The sequence below is a fragment of the Phaethon aethereus genome (genome assembly GCF_964289735.1).
Source record: "Phaethon aethereus genome assembly, chromosome: Z".
NCBI lineage: Eukaryota > Metazoa > Chordata > Aves > Phaethontiformes > Phaethontidae > Phaethon > Phaethon aethereus.
This window is the reverse complement of record NC_138577.1, coordinates 55,423,208-55,443,745: the sequence shown is the minus strand read 5'-3', so window position 1 is coordinate 55,443,745 and position 20,538 is coordinate 55,423,208.

Genomic DNA, 20,538 nt, shown 5'->3' with positions numbered 1-20,538 from the left:
TAATGATTAATGATTTATTAAAATTGAAGTTGGCTTGAATGTCCTATTAATTTTTTACCAGATAAATTACTGGCTGTAAGGAACTACTTACCTTCCACACCAACTTCATTCTGTTCAGACAAGATGTTAGGTTAGTTCAGAAACTAGATTTGTTATTGTGTTGTGAAGTACCACCAAATCACAAAGGTTAAGGAAACCTTTCTCTCTTGCTATATATTGCATGAGATTTGACACGTATGGGTTTTGCAGGCATGGTTTAAGGATGCTTAGTTTTCCAGTTCTGGGAGAGGACTCATACATCATGGTGTCCAAACAGAAGTCAAACATAGTGAGCACATTTTTCTCTTCTCAAACAAACAGTACTTGAGGTATTATGATGTTTTTAACATCTGTTTTTCCAGCAGAAAGCTAAGGGCAACAAAGAAAAATTATCTATAACCTGCTGAGAATTTTGGGGGTTTAGCAGTCTCAAAATTACTCTTTATTTACTTATTTATACTTAATTGCAAAAGAATTTTAAAACACGTGTTGGGTTTTTTTTTAGATGAAAAGTTTTCTTTTAAAAACCAATTAGTCATGAGTCAAATTCTTTGATCTTTATATTTGCAGATGACGTTTTCATGCTCAATATAGCTCTGAAGCTGTACTTTTTTGTTTCATTTTACTGTAGTTTACTGGATGATTCAAAATGCTGATGCCTATATGAAGTTGCTGTCTTAAGCTAGCTAGAGTGTTAGAGGGAACACAAATTTCTAAATAGGGTAAAATAATTTCACATTAAAGAGGAATGCTGACTATGCCATCTTTTCTTATAAGGGAAATGAAAAAGAAAAATCAGTCCTGTAATACTGAATAATATTTTTTGTGGCTTGCTCGGAGTCCAAAATCTGAAAAATGGGTAACTGGAGGATGAATACTGTACATCTGAGAAGCAGAGAAGGGACTTACTACCAGTTCCCTGAGAAGTCGTATAATAGCAATGGTGAAGAACTGGGTTTGTCTGTATCCCGTGAAGGTTCTTTTCACTCAGATTATAATTCTCCCAGCAGAAGAACGCTCTATGTGCAAAATATCTGCAATATTGTCTTTTAGGTAGAAACAGAAATTACGATACTTTCTTGTTCCAACTTATGTGGACTGAGAGAGGAGGAGGAGGTGGAAAGGTCCTCTTGGTGTATCTGATTTTTGGAGAGTTTACTCTGGCTTTAGGAATGAGCTGAAGCCTGGAGCCTCTAGCTGTGTTTCACACTGTGATTAGAATTAGGTGGGAGAGGATCATCTTTTCAGCATGGAGAATGGAGATGAAAGCAAGCATGTTTTCACTTTTTCTTCCAACATACTTTTTGCTAACCAAATCACTCCCTATCTTAATTTAAAAAAATGTAAATATATTTATGAAAATCTTTTCTGTAACAAAAGCTGTCTCCCATCAGGGAAACTATCCAGAAGAAGTTTGACTAGTTCTATTTATAACATGGTTGAATCCTTTAAGATATATTTCAAATCAACCCAGTCAGAAAGTGAGAGAGTCTCAGCTCATTCTTGAGCAACATTTTGCCGTTCATCAATAACATTTATAAAATTCACCATCTAATTAGTAAATGATGCAGCATATGACATAGTTCCCGAGAGCCTGAAACAAATGCACATATTTAAATCTTGAAATAGTTTCTATTGTCAAGAATCTTCTATGACACATATTTTTTCTTGTAATTAACCCTCATACAGGTAAAAAAAAAATGCGTCTTTATATTTTCCTTTTAGTCCAAACTGATACTGGATTTCAGGCGATTTTATTTATGTAAGTGTATTTATACATACATGTGCATGTGTGTATGTATGTATGTATATATGTATCTATACGTATGTGTGTTTTAAATAAAATATTAGGCTGATAGGAAATAGTGGCAAGATCTTAGCCTGAATGTGAGACCCCAGAAATCGCAAACCAGGTGTTTCTGTGTATTTCTGGCAATAACTGTGTGTAAGAGAGATTGATTGCAGTGAGGAAACATATTGTACTTTCAATTTTACAGGACTTATATAAAATATGAGTGAAAAGGGATTTTTAAAGTTATGAAAGCTATTTTGCCTGCACCTTATCAAAGTAAAGGGAATGGTAACATCCAAAGAAACATGTGTAAATGCTTCCACAACATTTATTTCAATTGTCATGCAATGAAATAACTCTTCCACAATAGCACTTGCTCTCCATGCCAACATGCTCTACTTCAAGGCAAAAGATTTATAATCCCACAGGTATTCTGTTCTAACTAAGTGTTATACAGAACTCATTTTATCGCCTGATATTCTGACTTAAACTTGGATAACCACCTTTTCTTTGCTTTGAATGTTCTTTGCCTGAGTATTACTCTTCAGCATTATAGGCTTGATACTCAACTTGTTGAGTTTAGGCCTTTTCAGCTCCGGCATCTGGCACAGAGCCACCCCTCAATGCAAAGTCGAATAGCTACAGGGCTGCTTTATCTTGTGCCAGTTGGAAGGACTCCCACAGGACAGCTCATGCAGTACCGACTTCTCAGCATGCAGCACATCTTGCCATGGCTCCGCTTGCTTTGGAGTCTCCTCTTCTGCTGCGGTAGGGAGAGCTCTGTGCTCACCAGCACGGCAACAACTGCCAGTTCAGGCAACTCTAAGTCCACGTGGCACCACCGGGGTGCCCAAAAGGGTGCTAGTGTCAGGTATTGGTACGGCGCTGGGTTTTTCGTGGTGTGCACTGCAGTAACACACTCTCTCCTGATGAAAGATGCCATTGAGCATAACTGCTTGTGGCACTCAGGAAAATTGTGCTCTAATCTTAGCATCGTGGAATCTCAATTTTCATTTACTCTCTAGTGCAACAAGTTGATGCTGCTGCTAATCTTTTAATGAAACATCAAGGTTCATAATTCTCATTGCATCCTCAGGCAACATGGAAACTGAATAAGGTACAGATCAGATCTTACAGACGTGTTTCTTTTTGAATGCTGTGGGCCCCTGAACAAGGAAAAAAATAATGTTGGTGCTATGCTGGTTTTGTTCTGGATAAATTTAATTTTTGTTTTCATCTTTGTGAAAATTCAGTTCTGTAAAATTTTGGCTGAAGACCTCAGTGTTGGAAATACTACTGCAGTACCTCACAGGAACTGCAGTAGGACCAGACTACCTGGTTGAGCTGCATCTCTGAAAACAGGCACACTTTATCTTGGTTTTCTTTCCTCCTATGCAAAGCTTAGATCTTTAGCAGATCTAAGGCCCTTTCAGGTGGGGTCAGTGAAGCTAGGTCAGTTTACAGCTGAAGGTCCATCTGACAACTTGCTCCCTACCGTAACTCCTTCACTTCTGTGGGTGCAGTTAATTACATTTAACAGAAATCTAAGATTAACAGTAAAGAGCATATAATTCCGTTGTTTATTTGCTGAACTGAAGGCTTTAGACAGTAACTTAGCAATGAAGTTGCACTGCAGCAACAGTTTCATTTCTTACTTCTCTTATGTGGGGCAGTTACCCACACATTTTTTCCTGATGTAAACATTAATGAAAATGCCTGACTTCAGTGATGAATCAGTTCTTACCAGTGGGTCTAAAAAGCTTTTTCATCATACAGTTGCATTACTATTATAATGCTGCAAATTATGGGTTCTTCAAAGCTGTTGTGACTTGTGTATGTCCCAGTAGTCTGCGTTCTGCAACACAATTATGAAGGCACCAGAAAACTACACGACTGGGGATTTTGGAGGGCCTTCCCAAGCTGCATGTCCTGCTGCTGCTGCTTAAACTGTGTCTCCATCCTCCTGGTTCTTCCTGGCAAAGGCCAAACAATATTGCCAGCGTAGTCCTTATCACTTGTCTTTGCTGTAATTTCTTTATTTTGATGCACACACATTCCTCCTTCTTCTTGCTTGCTTTTTCATTGACCACATAAAATATCCCTGCAATTATTACTGGCTGCACAGAAAAACTCATATGGTTCCCATTTTTTGCAAAATATTACTTTAAAGCATTTTGCAATTTGAGTAGACGGGGGAGGGATTGATGTAAAATCTAAACTGCAATTTTAAAAACTTAAATAATTTATGTCAATGGTATAGCTGGACAATGTGATGGTTTTAAAATAAGAGTTACTGTTGGAAGGACCAATGAACATAATTTCTGTCATCTTTTCATTAGTTTCTATAATGCTGACAGGTAAGAAAAGTTAGTAGACTATGGGGATGTGGGATACCTGGGTTTAAAAGATCATTTCACTTTCGTGTGACCCTGCTGTGAAGCTGAAACAACATTTCAATGTGGGAAGGAAGCATTTATTACAGAATAAACAGTGTAGGACGACTGTATGTTAAAAAGCAGTCTATCATATCCACTTCTAAATAGACTCATAGATATCTTTGTATGACTATGGACTCTATTACAGAAAGAAATTTTCTCCTTCCTTTAATGTTCAGGAAAGTTGCTAGTTCAGTTATTAAGTTCATTTATTTACCTGCACAACAGGTATATCGTGCCACAAACAAGTAAAAATGCTTCAGTTGCCTTAAAAATACACACCATCATGACCTCCTGGGGAGCATTTGAAAGAGTCATGAAGATTCAGATTTAAATTTATTTCAGTTTCAAACCGTGACCGCAGGTTTTCTTAGGGACGGCCCTCTTCTTATAGGCAGATCCCTCTCTGTCTTAAGGAAAGAATAAAAATACATGGCTTGAGTGCTACAATGTTTGTGTGGAGCCTGTTGTGACACCTGAAAATTTGCAATCAGATTTCTAAAAATATTTTGCCCCAGGTAGCCATCTTTAGTCCAAGGCACTGGCCAGGAAACCTTCTGTAATGAGACTTCTTCACGCAGCCCCTGGTGCAGTAGGATTTCTCTGCTTGATGGGTTGATGGCCAGACACAGGGGCAGATTCAGCCTAAAAAGCACACAAAAGAAAAAATTCTCCATCTAGCAGGAGAAGGAGGAGGAGATACAACTCCTCCTTGGATGTTCATTGCAGGGCATCCCAAACCTCTGGCTTTGGTTTCACCATTACAAGTGTTCGCTGTGCATAATGTCCGAGTGGAGGGATTTTTGCCTGCAAGTCCCCCAGATAAGCAGAGCTGTGCTTTGTAGGTGCAAAATAGCCCCAAAGAGATCTAGTAGCACTCTCTGTGGGGTAAGCTGAGCAATAGTAGCAAAATCTTGCCTTAGGCAAGAGGTTCTTCAGAGACAAGTTCTGATTGCATTGCACCAGCATAAACCAGGTGCTCCCCTGACGTCAGTGGAGCCAGCCTCCCCTCTCGCTGAGGAACTGGAATTCAATCCAAACTCTTCCTGATTTGCTGATGGCGGAGAAATTGCACCACCATATGTGGGGAGGCTGTTGTGAGCCCCATCTTCATTACAGCCAGCAAGACTAGCTGCTGAAGAAGGCTTTTCCAGCATGCTAGGTGCAGGTTTCACATCTTTCCCAGCCTCCTTTCCAGACAGATAGTGCTACGATTACAGCTGTCTCCTAGCCGCCTCTGAAATCCAGGTATCTTTTCCACTTAATTTAGAGAGAAAAAAGGATGAACTATATATTTTTCTCACTCTCACGTTAAGGTGGCTCTCAGGATTTAGTCCTTACTTGGTTGCATAAAGCTAGAAATATAAACGCTACTTTCTATGCATGGATGTGTGTGTGCCTGTGCACGTGATGTGGGAGAGTGCCAGGAGACATAAACCAAGGTATATTACACATGGGCTGCTATAGATGAAAGCAGAAGATAGAAGCTGTGGACTTCCACGTGGAAAGAAGGTGGCAGATATCAATGACGTTTTGATCTAAGTTTTGATCTAAGCAGCAGAATTAAGATTAAAATTTAAAACCCTCAACCTTTTAGTGCAATTGTTTTTTTTTTAAATTTAGATGTGGGGACTGCAGGGTCTCTGAACTGTGCTTTGTTTCGGCCTGCCTCTGTGTAGGTAAAATACCTGTGCAAAAGCAGCAGAAAGTAAGGTCAAAGGCATCTAGAAAGCTGTAGAAACACAACTTTTAATGATCCCTTCTTATCCTTCTATGTTCTGGAGAAATTACTCAATGGCCTCAAAGGTATGTCAATGTAGTGCATGACAAACATACCTGTGGACAACATAATTACATTTGATGGTAGTTAAATCAATGAGCATTCGCTAAAGAATGCAAAGGATCAGTGGCAGCACTGAGTGCTTCCAGAAAGACAAGCACACATCAGGGGAGCTTTCATCACTACACAGATTAAAGAAATCAAATTTCATTGCTTCTTGTTAATTGTTTTTCCATAACAAACAGTGTTGTATTCAGGAGGTGGGTCAGGAGGGCTGTTGCAGTCCATTTTCTGCATTTGCATACACACCATGATTCTGAGGAAAGCAAAGCAGCTCTTAAAATGAATTGCCATTCATAAAATTGAATGAAAGCAGATTAACTAATGGAAGGGAAGCTCCTTAAAGATTTACTGCAACTATGACTGTGGAGACTAAACTGTGACCACCGAATCCCACACCCCCTTCGTCATGTCTTTTGTTAGCCAGGAAGTATCCTTTGCTAGTGTAAATCAAAAATATCCTTTTCAGCTTCACTTGAAGCCTCCACTGCCATTTCACACCGGCTACTGATATGACCTAGTAGTCTCTTCAAATCTCAGATGATGCACTAAGTACAGATGGGTGAGAAATGAACAAGCCAACTGCAAGCCCACTTGGAAGCAGCCCGAGGATTGACAAGGGAGTCACTTAGGTTGTCTTCTTACAACACACCACATTAGTTCAGTGATGAAGAAGAAAGTTCTCTCTCTGGTGTCCATCTCATAGCACATGTATCCTCCATCCGGGTCCCACAGAATTGTAGCTGTAACGGGTCTACACGCTCCCTTTACTCTCAGCTGAATGTCTGGTACCCAAGTACAATACCAACCGGTACATGCTCATCACACTGTCAGCATGCTCTTTGCTTGGATACCCTGAATCTGAGGAGGTAACTCTGGTAGATCTCCATGTCGGATGCAGCCTGCAGCTCGTGAGTTCTCTGAGTTGTGTGGTCTTTCTTTGCTGAGTCAGTTAGATCCCTAAAGGCAGCTGCTACACCCAAATTCATATAGGGAGCCGCTGTCTAGGGTAAACTAAGTGCTTTTATTAACACAGTACCTGTCAAAAGCAGAGCAGAACTTGTAGACATCCATTTCTGCTATCTGTGCTGAGAGGTACAGCCTGTAGGTTTAAAAGAATATCTCCCTGTTTTTGCTGGCTGCCTCACATCCCCAGTCAGTGTCCTAGTTTTCAGGGGGTAGGTTTGCTTTTGGATTTGTTTCGAATGTGTTTTTACTTGCTCCAGTGTATTTGTTTTAGCCCAGCTCAGGAACAGGAACATTCTGAACATAGTCTTGTTTGCTATTCTGCTCCCTGAGGACTCTGGAGAGGCTGACTCAAAACCAAGTGAGATAATGTTTCTTCTTTTTTCTGGGCTCTCTTTTGGGTTTGGTTTTGTTTTGCTCAAAAATGATTGCTCTGGAAAAGAGACAGGTTGAAAACACTGCTGAGTGAAGCCTTCTATTTATGGAACTGGTAGAGTATGATGATAAAACCTTCTCTTCCTGAGCCCCTTTTGGGATCTAGAGACTGGTGGTGATTGGAGGACATTATATCACCATGTCTATCCGATGTGTGGGCACCATGGCATGTGTTTAGATAGGGGAACTACATTTGAAGAATTTAGTGAGAGCTACAAAATGGCAAAATATACATCAAGAAGAGTGATCTCGACTTCCTTACACCACCTGAGACAGACTTGTGGCTGGTGCACATCGGCCTGCCTCCCCTGGACAAACAGTGGAGAAACAGCAGAAACAGCATTGCCACCTCTCAGGAGCTCCATGTGAAGGTTTTGTCTGGAAGGGGAAACCATGTAGTAGTGACATGTAAAGCTGAGGTCTGAAGGATTTCAGCCTACCCTGGGAAACATACATTGTAATTATTTGCCTACCCTTTTTTTCATGTTCTGGTGCTGGAGATGGCGATTGAAGATTTTACGTCTCTCCACCTTTCCCACCATTCACCACCACATTCTCACCTAGTGCTACATGAAGGAAAAGATGAGGAAAGCATTAATAGGCAGCATTTTCCCTTGCTGCAACAGTTGTGCTGAAAGGATACCAGTCACAGACATATCCTCTTGCTCACAAACTTAGGGAGAAAGGGGCAGAGAGTCTGGTGGTTTGAGCGGAGGAGGACCAAACTGCAGACAGGGATGGGGATGCAGGATATTAAGCACACACAGCTGGGAGAACTTGGGCACATGAGACTGAGGAGGTGAGCACTGCCATGTAAGCAATAGAATCATGTAAGAGATGGTAATTGATCTAATTTTATCACGAAAGGTAAAGGCATGGGTAACATTTGAGGGTGACAAGAGCTCTTGCAATGCCTGTATGTCAAAACAAGTATTTTGAATTTGTTATTGGAGTGAGCAAAACTCACTGCAATATGTGCACATGCTGAGGTCTCCTGGATGCACAGGAATGTAGTAGTATTAGGAGGCATGAATGTAAAAAGCTAAAGAGATGAGAAACAATGCTTATCACCTAAAAGGTTCAAGGTCTGAGTCTTGGGATTTTTTTTTCTCTCTTCAGGGAATGTAACTGGTGTTTCCAGGCCTCTAAAGTGAGACATGGTACAGATCCATCCCACTGAAAAGCCATCTCTGCGTCCTAAGTGACCCCACCCAGTTTTCCCTTCAGTGACAGGGAACATCAGGCTCCAGCACTGTTTCTCTAGACGGCAAAGCAAACGCCTTGCAGAAAACTGAAGCTTGGGAAATAAGTGGGAACAATAAACGTAGACATAAGAATCAGGACAAACCTGAGGAAACAGTTGTCCAGAAAAGTCACTAAATCCAGTGTAAACCAAACATGCACGTACAGCTCTTTTCTGGAAATACAGGGATTGAAAAAAAAAAAAACCCAAAAAACCCACACAAAGCTGACTTTATGATCATCCAAAGGAAAGATGGAGGTGTGCTGTGTTGGATGTGTCAACCTAATCTAAATGTCTGGTTTTTAAAAAGATTTTTTTTTTTTTCCCCACAATAAGTGCAGAACATATTGCATCCAGTCAGGCTCTTAATCTTTTGCATTTCACACTTTAATTTAAGATAATTGGGAAACTACATTGTTTAACCTCTAGATTGGTCAAAAAAGAAAGCAAGCCATGAAAATCATAACATCATTAGAGCTTGACCCCCAGCTGACCACACAAGGCTGTCTGCACTGGGGAGATAACAACATAACAGCTCTTAGTTGCAACTAACACATGAAAAAGGCTACTCTTCCTAAGGTTTTGTTTGGTTACAGTTTTTTTGTCTGGGAAGTCTTGTTCCTGCATCAGATTCCAGAAAAAGAAATTAGATTACAAAAGGTGTGGAAAAATTTGCAAGAAAATGAGTGCAATCTAAATGAATGTAAAGCTTAACTTAATTTCACAGTAATTTAAGAAATTACGTGGTTATTCATTAAAGACATTGTTTTCCATTTCTAACTGTGGTGGGATATACAGTTTGTTTCCATTGGTGTTTGAAGTTATGGGGAATGGTGAATTAAGTCTGAATTTCCCCCCGGATGCCAACCTCACCGTAAAGAATTGTTGAATTTGATCTGCTACATATGCCATGGTATTGTTTCTGAGGCTGTATAATTTCTTTTACTTCACATTAGCATCCCAGAGAACAGAATGTGACTCAAATCTTTCATGTTTGCTAATTCAAAAGATGCGATTCATTTTTTAGTTTTCTGTCCTTCAGCAGTTGTGGACATGATGCAGAGTTCATTGAATGTGATTTTCCACTACTCCATGTTCAGCACCATCAGTTACATCTGTGCAAGGCAGGCATAAAATCCTGAGTTAAAACAGTTAAAATCACTTCACACCAGCTGAAATGACAAGGGTTACGCTGAGGCTGGAAAATTGATTTTGGAAAAGCTTTTGAGATTTTAAAATGTGATTTCTGCAACACAGTAAAAGTTCTGAAATTCTCAGAAATAGCTGAGAATTTTCATTAAACATAACACCCTGAAACTTAAGCATGTTAAACACTTTTTATGTTTAAGTAGTTTGAGTGATGCTGCTACACAGTGCAGGTCAGATGCCCAGCAGTATCTTGGCATTGGTGAGCTTGTGCTTTTTCCAAAGACGTAAACGTGGCAAGGTGGCAAGCACAGAGAAGCGGGAACCCTGAACTGCAACTGCAAATACCTTGAACGAACATTTCCTTTGTTGATTTAGGTTGAGTAGGGAACCAAAGGGCAGGATGTACAATAACTCTTTTGCCAGTGGCATGTGATACTGCTAAGACATGTTGCTGGTTTTGGCAGGTATCAATAGCAATGTGCTCAAAAAAAAAAAAAAAAAGAGGAAAGAATATGAAGGAGAAATGCACTGTCTCTCTCTGCACCCAAAGAAGTGCAAAAACAAATGGCCACTCATCCTGTGGTATACGGCAGCATACCTCTGAGTGATTAATGAATTTTTTTCAGTGTAGCAGCCAGAATGAAATAGTTGGGAGGTTGTGGCTTGCCTTGACTCACAGCTGAATATGATTTTTTTTGGCAAAGCAACAAAAAATGTTTTGTGTTGACTCAAAACATTACATCAAATTGAAATGAAAGTCCTCCCCCCTCTATTTCTCCCGCACTGTAAAAAATGATGAGACTAATTTGAAATGCATCTTGTTTATGAAGATACTAAACCCCAAGTATGCCTGGCTGTGAAAAAACCTCAGTGGTAGACACAGAACTAAAAATTAAGTTTTATGCATCTGAGGTCCAAGCCAAGGGACTGGGCAAGTTTCAATAGTGCCTCATCAACTAAATTCTAAAGTAGTGTAACAAATATGAAACATTATAGAGAAATTACTTTTATTACCCCCTCAATTTTTCTATGAAAACAGGAAAACAATCTAATAAGAAAGCTTGGAAGGGGTTGATTTCTTGATTTTGAAGGGGAAAAGCAGACTGTTCTACTAAGTCTTACATCCACTCTTTCTGCCCTCTGCAGAGACACAGCTGGATATCTGGACCAAACTCTCTTTACTTTGTCAAACGCATGAAAAAAAAAAAAAATCCTGTAATATATACATCAACCACCTTGCAAGGAAAAAACAGGGGTTTGCTTTTCTGCATAAGACTGTTACAGAATGTTACCTAATCAGTCCACAGTGCTGTGGGGACTTCAGGTGCTGATGGTGTTAGGTCCTTTCCAGCTGAGAAACACCAAATAGTTTTATTTCCACAGGACGAAAGCGCTTTTGCTTAGCCAAACTAACGGAGAGGTATGTTTGTGTGGGGGGCACTACACAGTGATAGACAGGAGGGAAAGACAGATGGTCAAAAAGTCATTTCAACTGATTTGAAAGACCTGTGGAAAACAAAAACACTTGATGAATGCTAAAGAGTGCAGGTATTTAATTTGTTTTTTCTTACTTTCTGGCTGCCCACATTTCAGTGCCAATTGCATTTCTTGCAATGATAATCATGATTGCAGGACTGGATAATCTTTATGGACCAACGCATAGTGTTGTAGGGGCTTTATGAAAGGGAAAGTATGTTATACCAACAGTGACAGGGTTGACTGCACGTGGCTAAAATATTTGCTTTTCTTAAAGCTAAGGAATATTTTTTTTTTTTGCTAATTCATTAAGAACCTTGAGTTTCTCAAATAACTGGATTTGTATTGCTCTAACTTTATTAGGTCTCAGTTACAAAAGACATCAATTGGCATTATTTTAAAAAAATAAAAAACTTTGACCCACAGCTAGCTTTTACTTACAAGCCAAACAATTAATATCTTTTTTACTATCAATTTTATATGTATTTAAATGTCAGATACAAAGGAAAAAACTCAAGTTTAAAAACAGAAAGAAGCCAAATGCCCAGTTTGAGACGCTTTCAGATGCTATTTTAGACAGCATCCAGAAATTATCACGAACTGTTTTGCTATCACTCAGTCTGCTATTTCTGGCAATAAAAGTTTTTGCTCGAAAACTTATGTTCTGCTCAATTTTGAGTGTTTGCTAGAATAGTTGTAGTGTCTGCATGTAAGCTCATCGCAAACTGTCCTGTGCTTCTGTCAGTGCACTGATGATGCTTAAGTATTCTTTCTCAAGTTTGAAACGTGAGGAACGTGGTTCCTCCTGTGCCACGTGGCAAGCTGAAGCCGAGTCTGTAAGTTGGGGCTTGAAAGCAAAGTGGTGGGCAAGGAGACAGAGCCTTCTCCATCACAAGCTCTGATTTTGTGTGCATGTACGTGAGCATATCCATGCTGTAGTGGTCACTTCTAGCTCTGCACACTTGATAGCTGAGTGTTTGTCATGCCTTGGAGGAGGCTGGTTTTCTTCGAAGCAGTAAGCCCTTGCCTCCTTATAGCCCCCAAAACATGCCCCTTTGCGCTGTCTAAATTTATGCACTCAAAACTTGACATTTTCCCCTTCTCTGCCACTCACCTCAGAATACTTTGGCCCAAATCCTTGCACCTAGAAAGCTCCCACAGAACAAGTCAGGCACAGTGGCATCAGAGGAGGTAAACTGCCAAGTGGAATTGCATTGCTTTGAGGCAGTCAGATGAGCCGTCCCTGAGAAACGGCAACGTTTCTCACTGGTGGGCCATTCCCAAAATATGGGCAATATCAGGAAGTATCAGTTTTATGATGTGTCAGGGGAGCTGAAGAGGCAGTGCTTCCTTCTAGGGCAAATTTTCAAAAGCAATCAGAAATTGCTTAATTCTACTCCAACTGATACTTTTCTGGAATGTATTCATTGCTCTGAGAATAGAGCAAAGTCAGAAATGAACGCTTCTGAAAAATCTCATACACTTTTCCTTAATAAGATGTAAATTCTACATCACTGGAGAAGCAGCAAACAAAATAGGAAATGTTAGAGCAACAGATGTGTTCATTGTTGTCGGAACATACATTTTATCAAGCCTGAACCGGGAACAATGTACACCAGTATCTACAGTATAACAATGAATATTATTTTTTATAATAAACCCATCAGGATAAAATAAGCATATTGGGCCACTTAGTTGATTTTACAAAGAGAAGATCATATCTGTTTAGTAATGGTTACTCCTCTAATATATGGTAATTTGTTCTGTATAACTGCAGATGCCTTACTGAAAATAATACAAATTCTGTGAGGTTTTTTTTCAAATTCATTTGTGAAATGCATGATTTTCATCATGATACCCTCTGCAAAAGCTGGGGTAAGAAAACTGTCTTTTGGACTTACTTTTTTTTTTTAAAAGATGGAAATATGTTCTTAATAAAACTCATTAACTAAAGGGAAAAAAAAAACCCCAACCTATTGTGCAAGTATGTTAAAACCAGGTCAGTTCTGACCAAACACTTGCTTGTTTTAAACTGAGACCAGTTTGGCTGGGAGCTGCAAATGCCATCTGTTGGGTGTGTTTTGTGTAATGTGGATATAAAATCAGATGAAACACAGAAATGGCAATGAAGCTTGAGATTCTTCTCAGTTTTAATTTATATACTTGTGGTCTGCTTGCGACCATTGGTATCCATGGACATAGTCAACATGACCGTATTGTCTTGTTAGTGCTTTTAATTAATATTTGTCTGGAAGTATGAGGGTTGTTCAGTGAGCATCCTGCTGGGTGACAGTGGTTTGTGGTGCCGAAAGTTTGAGAACTGCTGGTTTAAATCCGTATCTTTTGATTGTCTATTCATAATGGAGTCAACACATCTTTGTGATGCCAAAGACTAAGCAGAGTTTTGGCATCCAGGCTGGAGAGGAAAACAGTTGTTAATGTTGCTAAGTTCAGCTTCCAACAGGCAAAAGAAATACGAAGATGTGAAGATGGTGAAGGCAAATACAATTAATGACAGTACAATTTAGAGCAGAGGAGAAATTTGGGGTTGGGAGGTGGTCTCTGTTTACTCTTTCATACAAACCATTTACCTCAGCCTCAGGCCAGAAATTTTCCAGTTGTAATTTTACAAACTTGTACTGCAAGATCAAAACAGTAAAAAAAAAAATAGCAGCACCAGAATTTTTAGGCGCAGCACACATGATCTACTCTTAGTTGTAGACCAAAGAAGGAGCAGAGAAGAGCTGTGGGACTTAGACACAGCCTCTTCCAAAAACGGCTGAGGCTGATAAAACCAAACATTTAAAGCAGTAGCTATGGACCTTGTCCAGTTTTTTATTGTGGTATCCCACTGCACAATGCCATGGAAAGGAAGGTTGTATGTGATTATGTGCACCAGGCCAGGTATGAGCTTTACTGCTACCAAAAAACTTTCTCATTAAGTACAAGAATAAACTATAGTTTTTCCAGTATCGGAGACCCTGAAGATCAGGATAAGAAAACAACTGTGTGCTGAGCTGTAGCTGATCCTGCCTCTGGGCAGCACAAGTAAAGAGGTCACCTGTGATGATAGAGCTGGATTGTTCACTGTTCTCTATATACTCAGTTTTTGTTAGGTCTGAATCAGGATTTCTCTGTAGAAGAACTCTTAGGGGAAAAAAAAAACCCACAAAAACCAAAAACCAGCAGGACAGGGAAAGGAAGGGAAAACATTTCTTTCACTCCTTTTTTCTTTTTTTTTTTTTTTTTTTTTTGTGAGGAGAAATAACCAGGTGAATTTAAAAGCAAAAATGAGGGGAAAAAAAAAGAGAATTGTACAAAACCAAATCTATTAAAAACAAATCCTCTGCCAGAACTGTGCTTTAAAGCACCTGGTCCATCTTTGTTTTCTCAATATAATTACATGAGTTTTTAATTTCCAGTTAACTCTGAGAATGGAAACATCTTGGTGGAGTGAAGTCAGATGGACTGCCACAGGACCGCTTCATCATTCCTATGAAAAAGACCTCTCCATTTCTGTCACACACTGTTTGAATTGGCAGCTGGCTATACCCATATAAACCAATCCGCAGGGGTATTCTAACATGTGCATGACACTGTTCATAGTGCATGAGATAAAATCTCCAGCGTGAAAAACTTTGCCAGAAATAGGATGATAAAAACCATCTGTTTTCGCAAGGGTTACTTCACTGAGAGTACTTACCAAAGCTTCAAATATTCTTTCTTTGATGGAGGTTTACTGAAGGAGCAATGAGGGGTGGTGTCTTGGTGGGAGACATATGTAAACTAATATATGTAATAATGTGTACAAGTACCTGGTGGGAGGGTGTAACGAAGACAGAGCCAGATCCTTCTCGGTGCCCAGTGAAGGACAAGAGGCCGTGGGCACAAACAAAAATACAGAAAATTCCACTTAAATATTAAAGAAAACCTTACCACCTGTTCAGACACCAGAACAGGTTGCCCAGCGAAGTTGTGGAGTATCCACCTGCGGAGATACTCAAAACCTGACGGAACATGGCGCTGAGCTGCTTGCGGTACTGACCCTGCTTGGGCAGCGGGGTTGGACTAGAGGATCTCCAGTGGCTCCTTCCGCTCTTGTCCCAAATGACAGAAATTCTGCTGTTCCCAACTCAGTTTCAAATCTGGTTCTGAGTGTCCTGGATGCAAAGTCAACATCTCTGAAACTGAGCTGTAATGTTCAGTTTCTTTTCCCAACCTCTATTTTTGTGGTATTTCTATATAACCTACCTTTAGACAAAAAAGAGGGGAAGACTACAGAAGAATACTACTGCTAAGCAGTGTATGGCTAAAATAATAATAGCAATGCATTCCACAGATATGATTACTCTGCCTGTGCTGTTAAGTCTTGACATATTTAGAAAGGAGGAGGAATGCAAACAAAATATCTGGTGGGGCAGTGCATGATTCTGGCACTGAAAGCAGCTGGGATAACCTGAAATCTAAAGACAAGTAGGTTAAAAACAGAAAAGAAACTGAACATTATAAGCACGATTTCCGTTGTTTGCAGAGAGCAGTGCAGAGCATTCACAGTTGCTTAAAATGTGATCCTGGTATTCTGCTTGCTTCAGAGAACCAGCACACAGGTGAGACTGGAAGGGACCACTGGAGATCGTCCAGTCCAACCCTGCTGCCCAAGGAGGGTCAGCACAGCAAGCTGCTCAGGGCCGTGTTCAGTTAGGTTAGGGGAAAAAAATCAAATGTCATATCCCATTGCAAATTTTTTTACAGTATTCCATTTTCATGTAAGTATTTGTTATAAGAAAAACAATAAATATCAGTTTACAATGTGTATTGATAACATGGACATGGATCTAGGTTCCTCTGTGCATTTCACCTGTTCAGAATAGTAAAAGCTTACCAAAGGTGAAATAACACCAGTCAGCATGAGGTTAGGTCTGAGTAAATAACAGCCTGATTCTGCTACCACATTTCTCCTTTTTTTCCCCCTTTCTAGTTCTACCAAGTTTTATGATTTTGGAGAGGTACAGCTGCAGAGGTACCAGCTTTGAACTGTTTGAAACCTATGAATAAGCATCTGAAAAGATGGACTGTTATCTCAGACGAACCTACACACATTTTTGTGGCTAAGACAACACCTATCTACTGTAAGGAAGTGTTTTATCAGGCACTGAAGCCTGTTTCAGGAACAGCGAAATAATTTCAACATAAACAGGTATCTGCTGGATTTCATGTGCTAAGAAAGTCCTTCTGATTCAGAGCAGAAGATTTCCTTAGCAAGATACCAAGAGCAAGAGCAAGTGATGGTAGATTTCTCAAGCTGACCTTGTGTTTTCAAGCCATCAGCTCTCACAAGCTATCTCACATGAACTCAAGCTTTCCAGGGAGCATACCATCCTACCAGTTTACAAATGTTTCAGGATAAGCTGACCCACTCACAGACATACGGGCACCAAGGCAGCCTTGGATGTCTGAATGGTCCGGTCCACCCGCGCATGCAACAGAGTGAGCCGACAGATGGGTTCCCTGAACAAATGGTACAAAGTGGGAAGGAGATATGACTGATCCCATCCTTACCTTGACATTGATGGCCTTGGTGGGAGCAATGATTTGTTTACAAAATTTGTTTACAGCTGATTATTCCATTATTTGAAAATACTTAGCCCCTTTACGTCTGCTGGAAGTTAAGGTGCATGTTTGGGTTTTTGTATTATTTCATATAGGGTACAGGGTAAGGACAGAACTACAAAATCTTCCTTTGCTAGAGGATTCAAGTCAGCTTTATCACTGAGTGTAAAACAGAAATCGTTACAATTTCAGCTGGGCTGAAGGTTTTTTGGATACCAATCTTCTAAAATGTATAAATCTAACCTTATTTATTGCTGGGTGGTAGTTCAGGTTTTTCTCATTTGAGAATTTCCATAAGAAACAGCGGAGCTAAAGCTTTGGTACTGAACCGGCAATATGCAACTCCTAGACTGTAATGATGAGCAGATTAGGAAGCCACTGCTTTCTGGCAAGTCGCTTAGTGGCTTTGTGCAAATTTCTCAGTGGTGTGCAGTGCAGGAAGACTGGAGGTCTGGTCCCTGTGAGCAGGAGCATTAACTGATGCCCAGTTTCCATATTAACTTTGTGAGGAGCAGGACTTGCCCAGAACTGAAGATTTAGGAGTCCCCGTCGCTCATGCATTGGAACAGGCTGCCCAAAGAAGCGGTGGAGTCACCATCACTGGAAGTGTTCAAAAAACTTGTAGACATGGCACTTCAGGACATGGTTTAGTGGGCATGGTGGTGATGGGTTGACAGTTGGTCTTGATGATCTTAGAGGCCTTTTCCAACCCTATATGATTCTGTGATTCTATGATTTTCTCCTCCACAGCAATGGAAAGCAGATCAATGAGAGACATAAGACGTGCAGACACATTGCTAGTGCTATTCATTCTGCCCATTGCTATGACAATATAAATCACTCTATTGATGTAAATTATTATGATTCTTCTTCAAGTAATTTGGTACTTAGAAATAACTAATATTCTGTTAATCAATCTGATCCCGCTATTTTTCCTGCTATTCGCTCTACCACAAATCACAGATGAAATGTTCATATCGCTTTCTTATTTCCAGTCTACTTCTCTTACTAGGGCCTCTTGTATGCTACAACTGCACCACAGAAGGCTTCAATATTGGCCACAAAGTTGTACTCTAGCATGTAGACTTCCTTGTAAAAGTTAGTATATAAAATAAAATGCTTGCTTTCCTTAGTTAAAAAAAAAAGGGGGGGTGGAGGCATAAACTGAATAGATGCAATGTGGACTTCCCTGAATGTGTAAAGAACCTCTCTTTTAAGAAATGAAAAACAAGAGAGAAAACTGGATTAATTTAAGTTTCTTCTAATGAGATTGTTATCACTGTTAAATATGAGACAACAGTGTGACTACTTGCCTTTCAGTATCTTAGCAGCCAGCTTGCGCACCCTTGGCAGAAATCTTTGCCTGATTTATCTGACACAGAGACATCTCCAAAGCTTTCCTGGAACCCGAACACACAGCCAACCACCCTGCCTCCTTCTCCCCCGTTTATCCTCCTTCCTCCCCCTGCACACCTCCCCACCCAACCCACCCCCCATTTTCTATGCTCCGGCTGCGAATCACATATAGATTCTGTTTTCCAAGTAGGTTTTGATACATGTTGCATAAGCGTAGTTGACAAAGTAATAGGCATGGTAATTGAATTATGAGATGGATGGTAGATGACGGCCTGAGATTACCACATCCAGTGACATCACCTGTCTGGATTAGGTGGGGCCTTAGATTCGTTTCTTGTTCTTACACAATGCTGTGATTATCTGATTTGTGACACAAGGTAAATAACTGGAGTGCAAACAGTAGTAACTAGGAGGCCTAGAAGAGAAATCGTGCTGAAACAGTCATCTGAGATACGGTTTCATTTTGGTCTTCCGACTGTACACGGTGTTTTAACAAAAGGGTTTTTTTTCATTGTTGTTTCCCCTCTCGTTTAAGAAACAGCATCAAAATCACGCCCTTGGACAAGGAAATTTTATTTCCAGGGTTTTTATTTCACTGTGTTTGTTTTGGAGACTTTTGGCAAAAATGAAGAGCTTGATTGAATAAATAAAATAAGTTATTAAAAAATAACTGCTTTTGCCCTTGGTTCTGCTGCCATGCCTTACTGGCTGCTTGCTTTCCCACATGCCTGCCACTTTCCCACAGAGCCAGGCTCCCCAGCTGGGCTTTGCTTTCCAGATGTGCTGTGGCAAGAGCATGGAGTGCCACCACCACCACTGCCCCTCCCGCCCCCCACCAGCAGATCGTACCATGGAAGTCCTCACCCCAGCCTGCAGCGCAGTGGGGAGAGAGGAGCAGAAGGAGGCTGGGGACAGCTCTCAGGAGACGTCACAGCCACATTCCCAGCCAAAATATTTGTGCGTTGGCCAAAACGGTCGTGTTCTGGGCTGCGGCAAGTCAGAGGTTTTCTAGGCAAAGAATCAGTGGCCCACATCCAGTCCCGCAGTTACTTTTGTGCTTCACTTTATGCACAACAGCATGTCTGTAAACTTAAGGGCTTTAAATTAATTATGTGCAAAATTGTTTGTGTTTGGGAGGATTTAGATTGTCGTGATGGGAAAAATTAATTGTAGATAGCAGAAGCCTTAGAAACTTCCAGATCCACCCATATGATAACAAATCACAGACATTAGCTATGAATTTTCAATGTCATTACAGCAATAAGGGAAGGCATTGTTCAGATTGTGGTCACTTGATAAATCATGCCAGAGCTTTCAATAATGCTAAGTGTCTGTCCAGAGACTATCATTATGGTAAACAGTACAAAACTGGACAGCTACAGTGCTTCATTCCTTTCCTATGTCACAGCCACTTAATCCTTGCCAATGAATCTGTTTTCTTTTTTCATAATCTTATATTGCTTATCCTCGAACTGGAAGCCTCTTCTGCACATATTTCAGCACGTAGAATTTATATCATCAGATAATTCCATTAGCTGGCCAAGTTTGATGCATTTCAGGTATTGCAAAGCCTAATGGGCCCTTGAGGAGAGAGAATAGCTTGCCAGGTGGCATAGAGAGTCAAGGGATGGAGGGAGGGAAAAGCTCCAAAAAGGAGGGAGTAGCTTTTGCAGACCTGTCAAAAGCACCCTGTTGTCACTGTGCCTATCACCATACTTCCCGGCCCTGGCCAGGTTAGGAAACAAGAAGTACAAGAGCAAAACACTTCCTCCCACCTTTGTTTCCTGGGTTTGGGGATCAAAGCAATACTCTGATCAATGGTGTCTCTTGAGTGTGGAAGACTCCCAGTCTACTTGGTTTAAAGGAGAGGACCTGAGTTTAGTTCCTAGTCGAAAGCAATTTATTAAATTTTTTTTAGTTCCTCTTTAACTCCAAAATGAGCTGAGATTTTCATGAGTGAGGCAGCACTGACTAATGATGAAACGAAAAAATCTTAAAGCACTTGCACATTTTCATAACAAGTGACAGCCTTGTCCTGTCCTCCATTTCCCGCGGCTAGAGCAAAGGTGCAGCTGTTCTTTGCAACCCGAAAAGAATCCCCAGCGTTCCTCCTATGTTAATACCTTTCATGTCTTCCGCTTAACTTTGTAAAGTGAAGGAAAATGGCTAGTCATCCGATCTGCTGAGGAAATATCCA